This window comes from Coloeus monedula (assembly GCF_965178545.1).
Source record: "Coloeus monedula genome assembly, chromosome: 1".
NCBI classification, from domain to species: domain Eukaryota; kingdom Metazoa; phylum Chordata; class Aves; order Passeriformes; family Corvidae; genus Coloeus; species Coloeus monedula.
In genome coordinates, this window is record NC_138781.1 from 34679280 (window position 1) to 34698374 (window position 19095).

The 19095-nt window shown below is 39.3% G+C and overlaps 1 protein-coding gene across 1 annotated transcript in view; it reads right to left on the reverse strand.

Annotated features, from left to right (window-relative positions):
• The window catches only part of JAZF1 (JAZF zinc finger 1), a gene marked incomplete at both ends in the record, with an annotated part of 185866 nt that overhangs the window by 82932 nt on the left and 83839 nt on the right, over nt 1-19095 (reverse strand). The gene's annotated exons all lie outside the window — the stretch shown is intronic.

Below are 19095 nucleotides of genomic sequence, written 5' to 3' on the forward strand. Positions count from 1 at the left end.
CTGAATCAGGAAAGTCATACAAAAATGCTCTTGAAGCGAAATGCTTGCCAAGTAGAGCATTGCCCACCAAAAGCCCTGAAGCATACACATCCAAATTCCCTCGAGTGCTAACTTTCTCACTCAAATGAAAAAATATGTTTTCAATCATTGTTTCCATTGTCCTTTGCAGTTAAGTTGTGCCTTCATCTAACAATGGAGTTTTGGTTTAAATTTCTGAAACCAAAGCCATGGGAGTATGTCCATAGTTTAGACAGTTTTCTTATACCAAACCCCAGGATTACATTGAAGTTTCAAATACAACTTTGCCCTGCATAGTTGAGAGGCATCTTTAGCAGCTGAGCATGAACAGTCTTCTAAAGTTCCCAATGGAAACCGTGCATCCTGCCTGTGCAGATTACTACGTAGTCATTAACAACATGTTTTATGCATTACTTTAAAAGCAATTCTGGGTGTAACTTCTGCATTTTAACTATCAAGAATAAAAACTGCCTTTACCAAATGGTTCCCCATAGCACTGATGCTATCCATCTTTTATTTCTGAGAACCATCTACTTTGTGTTTGGCGAAGACGGGAGAGCGTGGGGCACTCCAATCAAACCCCATATTTTGGATTGTTCTTGCTTCCTCCTACAGCTTTAAGCACTGTTAACGTTTTAAAACTCATTATCTTGATAAGCACATTAGTTTGACTTGATCAGTCAAACTTTTGGTGGTTTTCGTGGGGTTTAAAACATGATACAATTATTTTGAAATCTGTCTCTACTGCCGTGCCTTAAGGAAGATTCTGAACTCAGCTGAATAGGGACTGTGCTCAAGGCCACAGTCACGCCGCTGCTGAAGCAGATAATGTCTTTATTCAGGGAGATGGGAATCCCCTGTCTGCCTCTCAAAGCTTAGACTGATCCTAATCTTTCTCCTTACACTTGCTCCTGCACAGCTTAGGCTGCAGGATTTGCTAACATGCCTTTATCAATATGTCCCTAAAGAGGTAAGTAATTCCAAGAAAGTTCGGAGAAGATGGATAAAAGTACAAGCGCCAATCCAACCAGCAGCCCCAAGCCTGCTATTCTTAAGAGGAACAGATCTTGCTGGTGCCTGGGAAAATTCTGCTGTAATTGCCAGCACATCACACTCCATATGAAGCTAACCAAAGACAGCAAAGCATCAGCTACCCTCCATGCTGTCTAATTCACTTCTGAGGAAGTTAGGTTCACACAACACACAAAGATCTTTTACTTGCCTTTGTTTCTATAAACTCACCATCATTTAGCAGGCCAAGCATACAACTACTGTCACAGTGAGCTCTCTTAGATTTACACCTCAGTGGTGCATGGCCTGCCATGAAACTGTCTTGATCCAGAATGTCTCCAGGGTATTAATCCCAGCCAGTACTATCTGAGAACTGCCTCAACCCAAGTTCAAGCATCTGTGGTTAAATGACTATGTCTTTGCTAATCCAGTTCTAAATGGGATTAACCTCCACCTATAAACAACAGTTTCTGTGACTGAAGGAGACAAAATCAGGGCTGGTTTACATCAGAGTGCTGCACATTATCTGTGGGAGAAGACAAGGAAAAGCTCTAATGGAGAGTCCACCACCCTTTTGCAGCTCGCCAGTGGCTCACCATAACACCAGCTGAGGATGAAAATACAAAGACAAAACCCAAAAGCCTCGTAACTTTTGCAGGAGTGTGTTATCAAAGCACAGAGCAATTTGCCTGCTGGCACCTGGAGAAAGCAGACTCCTGTCTCTCAGTAGGTGCTGCCTGACACACAAGGAACACAATGCAGATTCTATTCAATCTATCTATCCCTTCCCCCTCCACATATCAGACTTCATGTGTTTTTCAAGTCAATTATGCTGTATATACCAATTTCACAAAATAATCCAAGCAATGGTAAAAAAGCTTGTAAGAATTTAGCACTCAAAATGCTTGACACATTTTTATTCCTCTTGCAACCAGCTGCTGGGTTGCCAGTCATGAGAATGCTGCATTCACTTCTGCACTGCAGCAGGAACTACACAGAACACTGCTGGGTATTATTTCTCTTCCTCAGCTATAATATAAAAAAACCCACAGAAACTTGCTCTGGGGCCACAGCAAGGCCCTCAGAGAGGAGCAGAAAAGAAGAGAAAGCAGACCAGCTGTGACACAGGTGGCAGCAGACATGGGGCCCTGGCACAGTCCTTCTCCAACTGAGGGGGGGCATGAAGGGCCACACTGGCAGCCCCTCTGCATCCACCTAAAACATGCATGGCTGTGCTATCCAGACACATGCACATTTGGCCCACCACTGCCAGCTTTTTTCTCGCTCTAAAAATGCCACCAGTACATTCCTTTCTGCCTCCTTTCCCTCTTCCTCTGCCCAGCCTCAGCCAGGGCATTTCGTCTCTCCTGCCCCTTCCTAACTCCAATTTTTCCTATACATCCTGCACTCCATTGCTCTCTCCTGCTCTCACTGTTATGCTCCCCTCTCAAAATGTTCCAACATAAGAACAAGTTAAAACTTACATGGAGATGTCTATAGCCACTTGTTCAGTCTTGTATCACTCTTGTACCATCTAAACATAGATGCAATTAATTCCCTGGACTGCCCTCTTCCCTTCGGCCCCTGCCTGCCCCCTTTATTGTATTTTACTTCCAATTTAGGCAGTCTCTGCTTCCATTCCTGATTTTACTTAGCACACTTTTGAGCACAGAGTGAATATACATTAACTACTACACAACCCTCTCAGACTTGATAAAAAAAAAAAAAAAAAAACCCAGTAAAAAGCATTTTTTTCTTCCTTTTTTAAGGAATAGCAAGTACAGCTACAGTGAGATCAAGTAGCAGTATTCTCTGATGCTGAATCTTCGAGTCTGGACTTCCAGCACGCTGCTTTTCTCAGGCCTAAGCACATTCATACAGACAACTAGGGATGTTTTCTAATACCGCACATGCTGCCCCACTGACCAGGATGTTATGCATCAGCCAACGCTCTCACTTAATCTGACTCAGGAACAAGGAGGAGGGGAGACAAAAATCTGTTGTCAATCTCACAAAAATGGTCCTGCATAATGTTACATGTTTAGTCAATGTTTCTTTAAACTCACATAGACCAGTCAAAGTCAGCCAAAAGTAGCCTAAATAGTTTCCAAACACACACCTATAATGGATTAAACACTCACAGATGACAAATTTTTTCTTGAAAATATGTAAGCAATATAACCTAGGACTGATCTGAGTTTCCTTTCTCGTAAGAAAAATATCCAGCACACACACAAAAATGACTCCAGAACTTGAGGGGACTGGTTGATTAACATTACTTTAACTAGTTACTCTCACTTCTTGAATTAACAAGGACTACCCATGACTCACTATTTCACTGGTTTTGCAGTAACACTTTAAATCTGGTAGAACAAATTGCCACCCACTGTACATTAGCTGCCTTCATTACTTGTCTCTTCTTATAAACATCATGTGCCACTGATTTCCTTCCACAGTGGGAAGAATTATTTTCTGTAATGCTGTGAGTATTTTTTTAGCTATGTCCTCCTCATTTACTATGGTGCTAGATTTTGAAAACCCTCCTTTTTTTTTTTTCTTTTTCTTTAATGAAATTTTATTAAAATAAAATTTTTATCTTATATGAACTACCCCAGCATTTTGTTCTGCATCCCACCACCTCACTATTAAAAGACTGAAGTGTGGATGCTAACATCCATAAGAGAGAGTTACTCAGTCATCTACAGGATTAGACCCCTCCAATTTTCTCACATCCACTACCTGTTCCATACTAGACAACTAGACAAGTAGTATGAGTGTATAATTAAGGCTGAGAGACCATAAATTGCACTGCATCATCTTTGAACTGTTCACACAAAACCAGGCATTTTCTGTGGAGTACTTTCTAACAAAATAAATCACTGACTACTGAAGCATGCTACGATTACTAAATCACCTCACTACAAAGACACAACTTGCAGCTTGAAAGCACTGCAAAATCCTAACCTGGCAAAGTATTTTAAAGAGAGCAAGTAAAAAAAAAAAAAGGCATACACATCCTGTATAAGCACAATCTTCAATTATATAACTTGGTTCTACATTAGTATTTCTGCACAAAATACATGCCACATCTTCATTGTATATAATAGAGCAACATGTTTTTTACCCTAAAAGATACAAGAAAGTTATCAGAAGCAACTTCACTTTCATAAGAGCCCTGATTTTAAATCACTGTGAAAGATCACTTTTCACCTTACAAAATGCTAACAAATTCCAGTGGCATTATTTTACAACCACAAGCTTTCTTCTTACGGGGACCAGGAAAGGTCACTACCACTAGCAATGCGGTAAAGATAGTCTCAGGAGAAAAACAATGACCTGAAGGAAGTAAAAATTATACTGCTCTTTAACATCTTGAATATGAACTGGCCAGTGCTGTTTTTATCTCACCCTACACCATCTAACAAGCAGAGGTTGAGGTCAAGATTGACAGAAGTCCTGCCTAAAGAAGGACACATGAATCCCAGCTCACTTACAAATGCAGTGACTGGATTGTCAAAAACTTTTGGTAGCTGTAATCCTCCAACAGATTTCACAGAGCAGCAACCTGAGCAGCTTCTTTATGGCTGATAATTATCCTTTTATCTTTCTTTGTCATAGGGGGTACTATGCTAATTGAGTGTGGGGGCAATTATTAGGGAATAAATGTCAGTCTAAGAAACAAGGTCTCTCAGTGAGCTCCAGTGAGCCTCTGGTGAGGTGAGAAGTGCAAGACATTTCACTGATGTTGCAGATATACTTTTTGGAGGGAAGGGTTTAGAGACGTCCATATCTTAAAAAGACTTAGGTTTGAAAAACATGTCTTCTGTAAGTCATACCAATCTTACACAAAACAGTTACAAGAAAAGCAAAAAAGGCAAAAAACCACTTCCCTTGCCAACCCAAGGGTGTTATTTCCATTTCTGTTTAATCTCTAAAGGAGTAACAAAATGCCTTTAATGTTATGAAAATAATGCCCCTGCAAAGGATTTTAAAAGTATTAAAGTACATATTTGTAAGGACCATAGGACCTCTCTCCCAAGTCACTTGGAGATGTTTATGATAATCTCACCTCTTTGTGCAAGATCACACTGGGGTAATCTGCCAACACAGAGGTCCCCCAGACTCAAACCTGACTTTGCCAGAACATCCATACATATGTTCCGCTCGCCCACCAGCAGGTTTGCAGAGTGCCTGTCTTGTATTTCACTTGGCCTTGAAACGGGCTGATATAAGTCAGCTCAGCTAGTTAATTAAGACCTACACTTCCCTTGAAACTAGCTCACTTCACTAATGATGCCAAGGCAAATATTTCTGTTGGCTACCTCAAAAGTCTGCAATTGTTCCTATGCGGATGTAGCTTAAAACGCCAGAAATAGATAAATTCAACATTACTGGAAATTGCTCCCCATCTAAAACCTCCATGACAAGGAAAACATTATGAATGTCACAGTATCAATTCCAAATGTAGCATTATTTGGGTCTTCTTATAAATAAAAGAAAAAAACCATCTCAGACAACTGTGGTTTTACAGATATTAACACAGTGCCTTCATTATATCTTTAATAGAAAAAAAATTTCCCATCTTCAAAAAGAAGATTATGCTTTTCACTTCAAAGACAGAAGATTGGAGGATAAATACGATTCTGCAAGAGTTTTAAATCTAGAATTCATAAACATCTTTAGTATTTAAGCACAAGTTCTTTCCAAGACCAAGGTGTTGACTGCCACAGAGATGGACTTAACCAAAATGTGTGAAACAGATCAGATACCAAACCTTCATATTTCCACAATAAGCTCTCATAGATGACTTAGCTCTCTAAATAGATGACTAAGAAAGCTACATTCAGGCAAGTACAAACAAGAAAACACTGTACTTATGTCAACTTTCAGTTTCAGTGAACACTAGAAGCCCCAGAATACATTTTAGTACAAAATTCTGCCTGCTTGGTCTATCCCAGAGTTGCAAAAATTTCTCAGTTAGCTGCAAACAGTTTATTTCCACCATCAAATTGTACTTAAGTGCACGAAGCCATGAAAAAACAAACCCGTAAAGACACAGGTCATTTCAGTATTACAAGGAGGTCATGAAACTGCAGCGTTTTTGGCCTGCTGGGGGACAGCTCTGTCAGCCTGGCACTCTGCTGCTGCTCAAACCAAGCCTGTGGACTTCCCACACAGCAACTGAGTGATTGCAATTGCTGCATTACAGCAGGAGAATAACATAGTCTGAAGACAAGGTAGAACATGAGAAGTCACAGCCCAAAAGCTGAACTACTGTGGACTTCTCCTAAAGCCTTCAAGCACAGAAAGGTTATCATTAATCTTAATAACTGCAAGTTACATATTACACATGTAGACAAGTGGTTAGCAGAAGGAAATGTCAAACAGAAGGTTTATTTAAATGGAGGCTGCCTCTGTGAAAAAAACATGAACAAGTATAAATTGGGAATGAACACAGAGGCAGCTGGAAGGCAAAGCAGCAGCTGCTGACTTAACACCCTGGATTAGCACACACTGCCTTTTTCATGTTGGTGAACCTCCCAAGGAAGTGAGGCAGTCCTTGTGGAGTTCCCAAGGAAAATGGTAATTTGTAAAATAACTGCCTCTTCATTGGAAAGACACCATGATCCCAGGGACAGCACTCCAGCATTTTTAGCATGACTGAGTGTTAACGAATGCAGAACCTCTAAGGTGCAATCAGAGGAAATCACTACGAGAGGGACCATATAAAAAGAGGGGTCAGAGAAATTCAAAGGCAGAAAATAGTTGAAAACTAAAGCACAAAAACCTCCAAGAACACCACAACCAACAGCATCCATTCACTCAGACTAACACAAATGAAATTCCATTTTGCAACACAGCCTCTGAGAGACACGAAAACTCAGAGCTTTGTCATAAGATAAAATGGTATTTTTCTGGGTGATAAAATAATATATGGTATTTCAGATAACCTACAAAGAAACAAATATGTGCTTTGATCTTACAGCAGAACAGAATTTTTTATATAATACTGTTCTGGAGCAATCTTGTTTCATCCTTGCAAGCTGCCACTGTTTAATTCAGACTGTTAACTTTTAAAAGTAATGGCCATCCTTATCTTGTCCAGCCAAACAGGTTCTGATTACAGCTTCGCATGTACTAATTTAATACACAGTTACTAAAAGTATTTTAGCAACATAACTGAGATGATCACTTGACACTTTCCATTTTTAATTTAAAAATCAAATAGCCAAGTAAAGAAACAGAAGGACTTGCAAACCTGAAAAATATCTTTCATTGAAAAAAAAAATTGTAATATAACCATATACAAGAAATGGTTATTTCAGATATGGACAATAGAAAAGAAAGAATGTGTGGAGTCCAGTCAAGGATCCTGAATCTTTAAAATCTTCTAATTTCTGCAATTAAGTTAATTATTGCACAATAGTAAGTGACCACAGTGCTCCTCAGTTGCTGAAAGCAATCTTTGGATCTGTCATGCTGTCTTCAAATAGGCAATTAAAGTGAAAAATTAGTGTGCACATAACTTTCCAGTACCATATATTACATAGAAATAACACAAATAAGAACTGAAGTTCTTAAACCAAATACTTGATCAACTTAGGCATGTCTTTATCTGTTTATTTGAACATATCTTACTTTGCTACTCTTGAAATCCTTATTACAGACAATCTACTGCTATAAGAAGAGTTTTCCCCTACCATAAATAAATTAAACTTTCCATTTCTCTGTCCTCAAAATAATTTGCATTAACTGAGGCTGAGTAGTATAAAACATTCTAGCTGTGGGCTTTCCTGGCCCCTTTTAAAGTGGTGCTGACTGGAGATACAGCCCAGCCCATGAGGGCCCTCTCAGACCTCTGGCACACCTGAACAACAGGCTGGCACCCACAGTCTGCAGTTGCCTCTGGCAGAAGGAATGGCACACAATCAACCTATTTTTAAGTCCTCTCCTGCTATGACCTTCTCCTCTAAAAACCCAACCAAATCTCCAGCTGCAGCTACAAGACAGAGAGCTGTGTACGAGGGTATAACCATAACTCTTTCAGAAAATATTACTGTGCACTGTGATTGAAGACACCCTCAATCTCAGTAGCTCGTGTCTCAGCATAAAAAGAGTAATGCTGTAAATCAGCTACTTAATTTCTATTCAAACAGAACGTAATTGCTGGTAACTGGCTGAAAAGCAACAAATGCCAAAAAGACGTCTTTGTGATCTTTCAGATGTAATGAACTGCAAGCACACTTCATGTGCCATGATGCTTTTCCACTTATTATGTTAATTAGTTTTTATTTGAAACACACAATTATTGCTGCAACCAAATGCAATCATTAATGCATGTATTTGATAGGCAAAATATTAATGAATCAAATCAACAGGAAATAAGCAGTGCTGGAAAGGTCCCTTGGAGAAGGGAAAAAACCTCCAAGACTGCTGCAATTTAATTTTACTTTTTAAATACTCAGTTTTTAAGCATTTGAAATGTTAACATCTTGCTTGCAATTTCTAAGTGCAAATATACTTAATGAAGCTTGACATAGAGAAAAATTAGAATGCCATTTTCACAGAACTTAACAATATTTAATTCAAGTCAAATAACCTTATGATATGTACTGGAGAGTAAATAAAAGGTCCATTTGCACTTAACAGTCAAGGACACAAGACATAAAATTTATCATTAGTAATCTCTAAAATTATCCCATTTCAGTAATTAAATGAGCATTTTTATTCCTCACCACACTATGATGTCTCTTTCGGCTGAGAAGTTTAAAAACTCACGTACTGTGGAAATGCATTCACCCAGATTGGGGAAAGTCCCCAAAATCAATTAAAAGAAAACTTAATTCATGATTTAAGGATATTATTCTACACTGAAACAATGATCAAATCACTTTCATGACCTGCAGCACTGCCCCCAAACGCACACACCAGCACAGTGGTCTCTTTAATCACTTCTGTGGGCCCTGACTACGCTTGGTGCTCTCTGCACCAGCGGGAACAGCACGGATACATAGGAAAAGCCCCCCAGCCAGGACACAGTGAGAGCATGAAAAGGACTTCTCTGGCTGGTGGAGTTGTATTGCCTCCCCAGATGACTCCTGATGCCAGCAAAACCCCTCTGCCTGCATGGCTGTGACTCCCTGGAAGGGAGTGGACATACTCCCTGGCAGGGGGCTGCCTACTGGGGGAAAGCATTTGTCATTCCCTGAGCTGTCAGGCTGGAGAGAGTGGAGGAAAAGGGGTGGAGGGTGCTTTCCAACGCAAACCCAGCCTTGCATGCAGAATTTCTAGGTATTCAGTCAAAAACCTCAATTTCCAGCATTCACATATTTCTCCCCTCTCTAAGGTCATACACATCATTACCCAGTACATCTGGAAGTGACAAAAAAAAAAAAAAAAAAGAATGAGGAGCATTCATCCTGCACTTAGTATTTCGCCAAAATTATGAGGAAATAAATGTTTAGAGTTGATAATTGATTGATTGAGGGTTGAATTCTGTGGGTTTCTATGAGAACCCAGGTCTGGTTTGGGCAAATCCATTGGGAAGTTTGGCCTTTTTTGGGCAAAACTTGCTAACTAGTAATAGAAGAATAATCTTTACATAAACCACAAGGCTCTGGTTTTTCAATGTGAGCTGAGTACATGCTTAAGACTGTATTTTAGGATAAACAGTTTAGCATAAAGGAAGCAGTTATTTCAAAACAGCTAGTTTTCCTACTAAGAAAATTGAAAATTTATAGGCTTGTGTTTGGCCTTCACATTAATATTACTCAAATACTCAAACCCTTGTTCTCATCTAGTTTTAATAATGAAAACCTAGCTAAACATTCAAAAATAAATAAAACCTAGTATTACTTTAAATAAAACTTAAAAATATATATATCTTGACAGTTCTGATGCTTGAGGGTTTTATTTCCCAAAGTAGTAATGATCTCCAGGAGTTAAAATAATATGATTATATCCCAACTCCATGACCAGCTAAACCACAACTGAACTGCAGTGGCACATATTTCATTTGCAATGTCAGAGGATCTCCATTTCAGACTATCAACACAGCCCTAAATTTCCAAGTGTCACTGGAAACAAGCCACCTTTAATTTTGGTTGGAAACGCTAAAATGAACTGCTGTAAGCAGCACAGCTAGTATTTTGCCAGTTCAACCTCTTCATCTTTACCAGGAATGAAAAAGGAAAGCTTTTTACTCTCAGTTACATACTGTGTCTTCGCTCCTCTGCAAGCAGTGGTTCAGGGATTTTTTGGTTTATTTTAAGGGAGGACTGTATGAGAAGGAAACAAAACTTAGTTTTCCTGTGAGTCACTAAAATTACTATAAGCAGCTTATCTTCTGGGCTACTATTTTGCAATCCTGTAAGAGACAGGATTCCTCATCTTCACTTTCTGCAGATAGGAAAAGGAAGAAGGAAATGGCATAATTACCTAGCATTACTCAAAAGAAGCTCCAGAAGACAGCAACCATGCCAGGTGGAGCATGGACGGGAACCAGATGTGTTAGAACACCAGGCGCTCACATAGCCTTTATTTCCCAAAATGTTTTTTTCCAAAATTCCTTTGGACATACTGGGTCTGACACAATTTTATTATTTTATTTCACTGGGAATAATTTCACCACCAATATGCCTCATACGAGACTACGAACAACTCCAGATTTTTCACCAGAGCTACACATGAAATATCCAGCAACAAGCCTATCCTGCAGGTAGAAACACACAAAACCACGTATCACGTATCAATATATTTCCCAAAGGGAGTGAGGGTGTGGTGTAGGGGTGTTCCTCTCTCTAACAGGAAAATACCAGCACTGAAAAGAGTGCAAAAATGTGAACTTAATACTCTGAGATGAGAAATCTATTTCTCTGCAAACAAACTGCCAGTGAACTTAAATAAAACAGTTATCCCCAAACAGCACCTTTTGGAAACCTAAGACTCAATTACTGGGATAACAGGGACTGGCATATGAGAAAATTTTTAAGTGCCGTTAACTATCAACCTTGAGCAACAAGACTGTTTTGTTTGCCCTTAAGTATTAACGGTGGAGCAGAACCTCTGCAGTTTTGTACCTTTGATATCTGTTTTTGAAAGAGAATTTCAAATTGTCTTGACAACTAAGAAGGTGAAATAGATTATTTCATACACTGAAGTTAGTGAATTGGTTCCAGTATCTCCAGCCACTGGGAAGCCAAGTGTAGCAAGGGCTTTGGTGCCCTCCACTGAATGACATCTGGCTATCTCAGTCCAGCTCTTAAGACAGGATTTTGCAGAGCAGGGAGTGGGTGAAGCCTCACAGCTCCACTGAAAGTGGATCCTGTCATGTGCTCTCTCACCTGAATGATCTGAACCCATACAGCCCAAAGATAAAGCTGAAGTTTTACCCTCACGCAACCACTCATGAACTGAAGCTTGCAGAGGGATGAGGGAAGGTATTTTCTGTCCTGGAAGATGCTGTGCAAGTTTATTGGTAAGAAAACTTCCAAGTTTTCAGTGCATTTTCTACCACTGAGGGTAGATGCCACAGCCTCAGCCTGCCTCTACTTCCCTGACGGACGGTGTTTCACCTCCCCTGACTGGAGGAGTTTCGAACCACTTCTCACCATCTGTGTTCTCCTCACAAGGCACTGGCGGCAGCCACAGTGTTCCCCCATCATTTCTGGTAGGCTCACAGCCCCTCGGGTGCTCTGCACCAGAGGTGATGGAAAGGGTGATAGGGAGGCACCATAACAGCAACAATATCAATAATCTGCTGCTCTCAGGGGAAGCCAGAGCCGTAGGTCAGACCAAGCGACTGAGAGGAAACCAGAGCAGGACACTTGTCATGAAAGGTGGGGCGCACACACACCTTTGGCTTCCCTGTTGAACATGTCAGGTTCAATGGCGCACCCTCAGAGAAGGGCCATGCAGCAGCCTCAGCCTTTATTGCCACTCAGTACCACTAAAACACCCTTTTGGAACCTACAACATTATCCACCATTTAAATACCAACTGCATCACTCCTCTGTAGCCATTTCTTTACAGTCACTTTTATGGAAGGGCACTGAGAAAGATTTTTTTTATTTCTAGAGTGCTGGTGTAGAGAAAACACAAATCAGATTGGACTAAGCTAAGCCTTAGTGCCTGAGAAACAAAATGTAAAGCAAGGGGAAAAAAATCAAACCAAAAGATGAATGGTCAGTTTAAAATAGAAAATAAATAAAAATAAATAAAATAAAAAATGGATTTATATAAGCCTAAAAATATTGACATTAAGCAGAGATTTAAGGAAATAGATGAGCTTAATAATCAAAGATGTTCTAAAACCATAGTATGTTCTTACATGTTTTAGTTTTACTTTATTATCCCAATCAAAACCATGCAGCATCTAACAAAACAAAGAAACCCTACAACCCCCCCCAACAAGCAATCAAAAAACCCCCAAACCCCAACAACAACAAAAAACCCCCGAAAACCAACCAAACAAAAAACCCCCCCCAAATCCAACTTCCCCCCCCCCAAAAAAAAAACCCCCACCCAAACCAAAATGAAAAAAATTTCCTGATGTGAACACATAGGAAATACAGTAAGTTACCAATTCCTTCAAAATTCTTATGCTGTCTTTGCCCTCACATAGAATTTGAATATAGAATTATTAATCAAATACTCACACCAGTGAATACAAAGCTAGCTTACCATAATTAAAAAAAAAAAAAAAAAGTCTTTACAATTATGACAACAGAAAGACTATTCACTATAAAAGCTTACAAAAATTACATGCCATTCTTTGGCTTCTTTTGCCTGACAGTCATGTAAGCTAAAGTGTCTGTACTTCCTTAATGTTTGATGTAATAGAAAGCAACAGAAGGGCACTGCACTTTCTGCAGGTGAAAGTGGTGCTCCAGGTTCACACAAGTCAAGCTCAGGCAGGCTTTCTCAGCAGAGAAAGCTCATTTTATGCTCAAGAACATCTAAGGGGATCAAGCAATCTAATGAATGCACTGGTATGTCAGAAATCAGTTTTAATTAAGATAAGCAAAAAGATATGAAAAGAGAAAATTTCCTACAAGCAGTAAAATTTCTCCTTGCATTGAATTATGTAAAAAAAAAAAAAAAGTATCTGTGCACACATTTTTGCATGTGAGTTTGAAATGTTGTTTATTTCTGATGTAATAGTGCAGACAAGCAATGCCTCACTCCTAGTTCAGGGCAACTTTGAAAGGTGGTACAACCCTGCTGCAAAACAGTGTTAAGTTTATTGTATTTACAAGTCTGTAGTCATTTGAAAAATGGACTATTCAGAATTTCCAGAACAACAGTTATTTTGCTATTCTTATGTATTATAAGTAGTTAGAATCAGGAAAAACTTAGAAACAGGTAGGGAGGAAAGGAAGGGAGGACATTCAAGCAAGGCCTTCTCAGATCACGATACTAAAATATCTACTGGATATATGCACACCTTTCAGGGTAACTCAAAAAAGGATGCACATTCTTCTGAACAATCCAGCTGCTAATTTTACAGTTAGCTGCTGACAAAGAAAATTACTTCCTAAAGTGATGGTATAATACCTTCTAAATTCTACTATTGTTACTACTAAACAGCAATTAATTAACCATTAGGAGTTGATAGCACTACCCATTATTACAGCAATAAATCTTAATATGATTTTTATTCTGCACTGTTCCTCCTCTGATCAACACCCAAGTGTGAAAGAAAAAGCACAACATACATTTACCAAAATTAAGGGATATGATACAAGGAAGACAGTAGATAAAGGTTCTGATGCTGAATTCAAGGACGATTTAAACTCTGATTAATTTGTCTCAATATTTAGTCAGCTATGCTGTCACTTACACAGTTGGGAGTTATTTTTAAACACAGTTTTTAAAAATTCTCTAAAGAACATTAAATAATTTGGCCTCAAAAGACTATCAGTCTATAGAAAAAGACACTTTCAACTTTAAAAAAACCCATATTTCAATAATGGCCTTATAAGTAAAATTGCACAAAACATCAGAAAAATAACATCACCTTTCCAAGTACGTTACTACTTGCAACAGCAGGTGCTTCCTATTTTTAGTCTGTTTCACTCTTTTCAAGAAATGGTTTTAGAAGTTTAACAAAACCCTTTAAAACATTTCCATTGAAGGCTTGTTTAAAAATTTGTGGCCTGTTAAAGGGTATTTGTTCAGAGGAAGAGTTTCTTTGGTTTGCTGTTTCTAAGCAAACTAATAAAAGAACCCAAGTGGCAACAAAATACTTCTCCAGGTTCAACAGACACCTGCATACTACCATCAGGACAATATAACTGCATTCCTGCCAGGATTAGTCCACAATATTTAACTAAAATTGCTTTAAACTCTTTTTATACTCAGGACTAACATGGTGTGCAAGTATGGTGGTTGGATTACAAGAGAAATTAAGACCACCAGCAATAATGCTCCCCTCCTCCAAAGCATTTTCCCTGTCTCTCCAATAAGTATTTTCTATTCCCTGCTCCTGTCTCTACTATGGCTATGTGAATTATCTCCCTCTCCATTCAGTTTGGATTTCAGCAAGGTCTAATATTCATTCCTTAATGCAGTGTCGGTGTGCTCACCCCTTGCTCTACAGAGTGGTGTTGATTTGCAGTGAGAAGCAGAGAAATGCCTTGTAACTCCTCCATAATTTATTCTAGCTCTAAAGTTTTCCACTGCAGTCAGAAGACTACCTAATAGCCTAGTCAAAATGAAGACAAACATCTTCTATGACAGAAAACTGTGGGGAAGGTGGCATGAATTAAAGAGTATGAAAATAAACACCTTAAACAAACCACCTCAGCGGGAGACCGAGATTGTCTGGCAATGAACTGCAGACAAGATGCTTAGAAAAGCCCCATAACAAAGAAAAAGCTGCATATTGTTCGAGGGTTCCCATGTCAGCACCACCCCTGAAGCCAGAAACATTAATAACTGCTCTTTTGTTTTTATTCTTTCTGGGGAGGAGAAGACTTGAAATCAAAACAAACAAATAAAAGTATATAAAGATGATTTCTTTCACTGCTAGTTGAAATTTGCCCATGCCAAGTACTAATGTACAATCCTGGGGTTGAAAGTTTCTTGTTTTTAGATTGAAAGGGGCAATGGAGTCCTACAATTTGGTTGAATTGTAAAAAGCTTAAGACACTCCTTCCCAGAGGCTGTCCACTGCATCAGCTCAGCAGCCAAGCTTACCAGTTTGATGAGGTAATTGCTTACATCGTTTCCTAACTAGATTTACCTTTTTCTTCCTCACACACTTGGAAAAAACTTTAATAAATTGATTATCAATGAAATGTACCAGACTGACAGCTGTCAAAAATGCTCTCTGCATTGCCTAGATAAGCAGAAATGTACTATGAGGAGTCAAAATGTAAGTTTTTCTACTGTTGTATCCCTGGGGTAAAGACTGATTCCCAGTGTGAAAGTACAGGCATATTGTTCCAATACAGGATGAGACCCAAGTACTCTGACAACCCTTTGCAATCTGACCTCAATGGAAAGAAATCCAGTGGACTGTGGAAGGAAGGCACAGGAAGGTACAACATGCTCTAAGATCCATCAGTATAAATCATCAGTGGACCAGGACAGGGATGGATGGCAGGAGGCAGACTGCCCTACAGTCATGTTGCAGCCTGAGGTAGTGTCTGCTGGAAACACAATAGTCCATTCTCCATGTCCATGCAATAAATGGCCTTCTCTCTGCAGCTACCAGTTAAGATTATAAATCAGTATGTTTTGCAATATTAAAAGCCACTCCAGCTGCAAAGGAACCAAGATCATAAATTCTTTTCAATGCACTTTTGAACAGCTTCAGACAGTAGCAAGGCTTTCCTGGGAACACTAGACAACTGTAAAATAGCTGCTTCAAATTAAGATTCTTTTATAGGAGATGGGAAGGACCCGTATGAACTAACTATTTAACAGATCAAGCCACCAAGACCCATGAGGAAAAAATTCAGCTCTTAACAATAGGTTTTAACTGTTTCTTGAACCCCTACATGGTGTTTTTGAATTAAGTCAAAAATCTGAGTCGAAGAACATCTCCAGACCTCATCTCCCTGTTGCTATTAATGCACGTCAAGTTAACAGTGGGGTTAGAGCTTGAGGTATTTGTCAAAAGCATGAGCATGCAAACTAGAGGTCTGGGGAACCCACACACTAGCTCTTCCTCAAACAGGCATGAAAAAAGGTCTTTGCTAATCAGTTTTTTCTCTCATATAAAATTAATGGCTCTTCATCTCCAGCTGATCACTTAATTTACCAAAAAGGAAATCAGACTATTTTTTCTATTACTCAACAACTGCTGTAGTTCCCCTTATGTGTTGCCCATGCAAATATCTCTGCTATTCATCAGACCTGGTTATTTGAGGGCAGGTTTGGGGAAGGGGAAGGAAACATTGTAGTATCTCCCATGACCAGTAAAGAAACTTCAGGATTCTCTGGCAAGTGATGATCAGTAGCTGCTCAGAGGTTTCACTGAGACTTGCTTGGGCTCTGCACGTGAGAGGAAGAGCAGGCTATGAAATCTGAACGGAAGGCATCAGCAAAAACCCACCATCCTTTAAATCCAGTTTGGTCCAACGTGAACAAAGAAGGGAGCCTACCAGCTAGCACATCATCTGGAATGGTGGACATGGAGACAGTGACAAGCGATGCCATGTTTCTGCAAGACAGGACGCTTGAAGAAGTCAAGCAGGGCCAGGAGTCAGACTGGATGATCCTGACAGGTCCCTTCCAACTCAGCATATTCTATGATTCTATCCTTTTCTGCTTCTTACAGTAAGTCTGGACACAGTCCTGGTCTCCAGCACAAGCAATGTGTCTTAGGTCTTGTTTTCTGTCCAGGTATAAAAGGATCAGCTTCTTTCCTCCACGTTTAAAGCCACTATGAAAAAGAACTGTCACAAAGCAACTTGAAAAAGCATTGCATAGTAAGTATTTTTAGCCCACTATCAGTAATGGTAAAGCTTATCTTAAAGAAAATTATTAAGTACCAAAGTTAATTTTGGTCCTTTAAGTAAGAGAGTGAATATTCTACACTGGCTAGGATCAAAGGCCTCAAGGTCAATTTCCAGCTCAGTCACAGACTGCTTAACAGTCCTGACACTCATTTCTTTGCTCAATTCACATTATTTTTACTTTTTTGCACTTCAAACCTTCTTCTGCCTGCTGTGCATAAAATTAAAGAAGATTCCTTAGGCTACATTGTATTTGCTGGTGCAAGTATCTACAGATAGTGAGATGTGAACATAATTGTACTTCAAAACCTTCCCATAGACACATTTTTTCTTCTCCATAGTTGCAACAGAAACAAAGTGCCATTTGCCTTCATTATTACCAGCAGCTGCAATGAGGTCTCCCTGGAGCTTTCTCTTCTCCAGGCTGAGAGAATGGCTGTGCCATCAGCTTCATGTCATCTGCAAACTTGCTGAGTGTGCTTGATCACACTCTCTGTCATTGATATATTAAAGAGCACGAGCTCCAGGACAGAGCCCTGAGGGACACCACCCATCAGCAGCCTCAAACTGGACATAGAGACATTGACCACAGCTCTCTGGCTGCATCAGTGTACCAAGTAAACTAAGGACTCAGGCTGTAAGGTATACAACACTGAGGAGAAAACACAAGAGAATGTATGTAACTCTAGTCACTGCATGAATCCAAATATTCAATCACTCACAAGTGCTTGGAGCCACTAAAACAGAGTAATCAGGGTGGGTGGAGAGGATGACACCCAAAACCACCACTACCACCCTGAAAATAAGAAAGAAGCACTCAGTTTGAGTCCACTGTCACATTCCTGGCAAAATGTCTGCTGAAGCACTGCAGAGAATTTTATAGGCCTGGAGGAGACACTGAAGAAATACAAACATATCAATGAATACCAGCAGTGAGAGATAAACAGTTTCAAATGCTTCGTAGAACTAGAATCACTTTGCAGCCAGATTCATTGCCAAGATGAAGACTTGGAAGGCTTCTGTCAGACTATTTCCAATTACAGTGTTTTATGAAAACACAGGGGATACAGTACGCCTTGATGAGAAAAACCAGTGTATATATAGGCTCATCATCCTCAAGCAGAAAGCACTGAGGTAAGTACTAGTTGTTATGGATACGTCTGCATAAGTAATGGGTGTTACTGCATCTAACCTTAGGGTTTCATTTATTTTATATTGGAGGGTGTGGGTGTGTGTAGAGAGATTTATAGTTTGTTATAAACACTCATCTGCCACAAAATCCTAAAGTGCTCTTACACTGACTGAAAAAAATACCTTCAAGCAATGAGTTTAATGTAAATTCAGGGGAATCAAGTATCTTTAGAAGACTTTGAAAAATGCACTGCTGATTGTTCTTTTAATCAGCTTGTGTATTGCTCAGAAATTCTTTGCTAAGCAATGCTTCTGAGTATGCACAATTAAATGTGAATAGATTTCATGACACAACAGATACACAAATCATTTGTGTGTTCCTTGTGTCAACTGACCTCTCGGTCTAAGAGCTGTTTTTCTGATGACTGATGCTATAGTGGGGGGAAAAAAACCCCACCCAACCATCTTTGATGACCTTACAGTTACTACATGAGGCACACACAGGGTAGAAATACCATCATACTCTATACCTTTTTCTTTGGATGCATACAAGACAGAAGGAAAGATTCTAAGGACCAGAAAAATCAACTATCAGACAGAATTCTAAATCAGTTTTGGCACTTATACCTAGTAATACAAAATGAACATTTGAAACCAGGTTTAGAGTTTTTTGTTTGTGTTGGGTTTTTAAAAATAAAGTTTAATTTCAGTTAGAAAACACAGTATTACTAATTAGAGATAGTCTGTGTTCTAAGCCCTTCTGCAGGTAAACCTAACAGAAAGTCAGTTCATCTGTTTTGTATTTTTAAATGAAAAATTCTTTCTTTCTTTCTTTCTTTGTCCTAATTAGGTACTACTAATAAAAACAAATAATTGTACAAATGTACACACACACACACACAGATATATACACACCCCAGTTTGACAGATCTGGAAAGCAGTCAAACAAAAAAACAGTTCTAAATTCTTC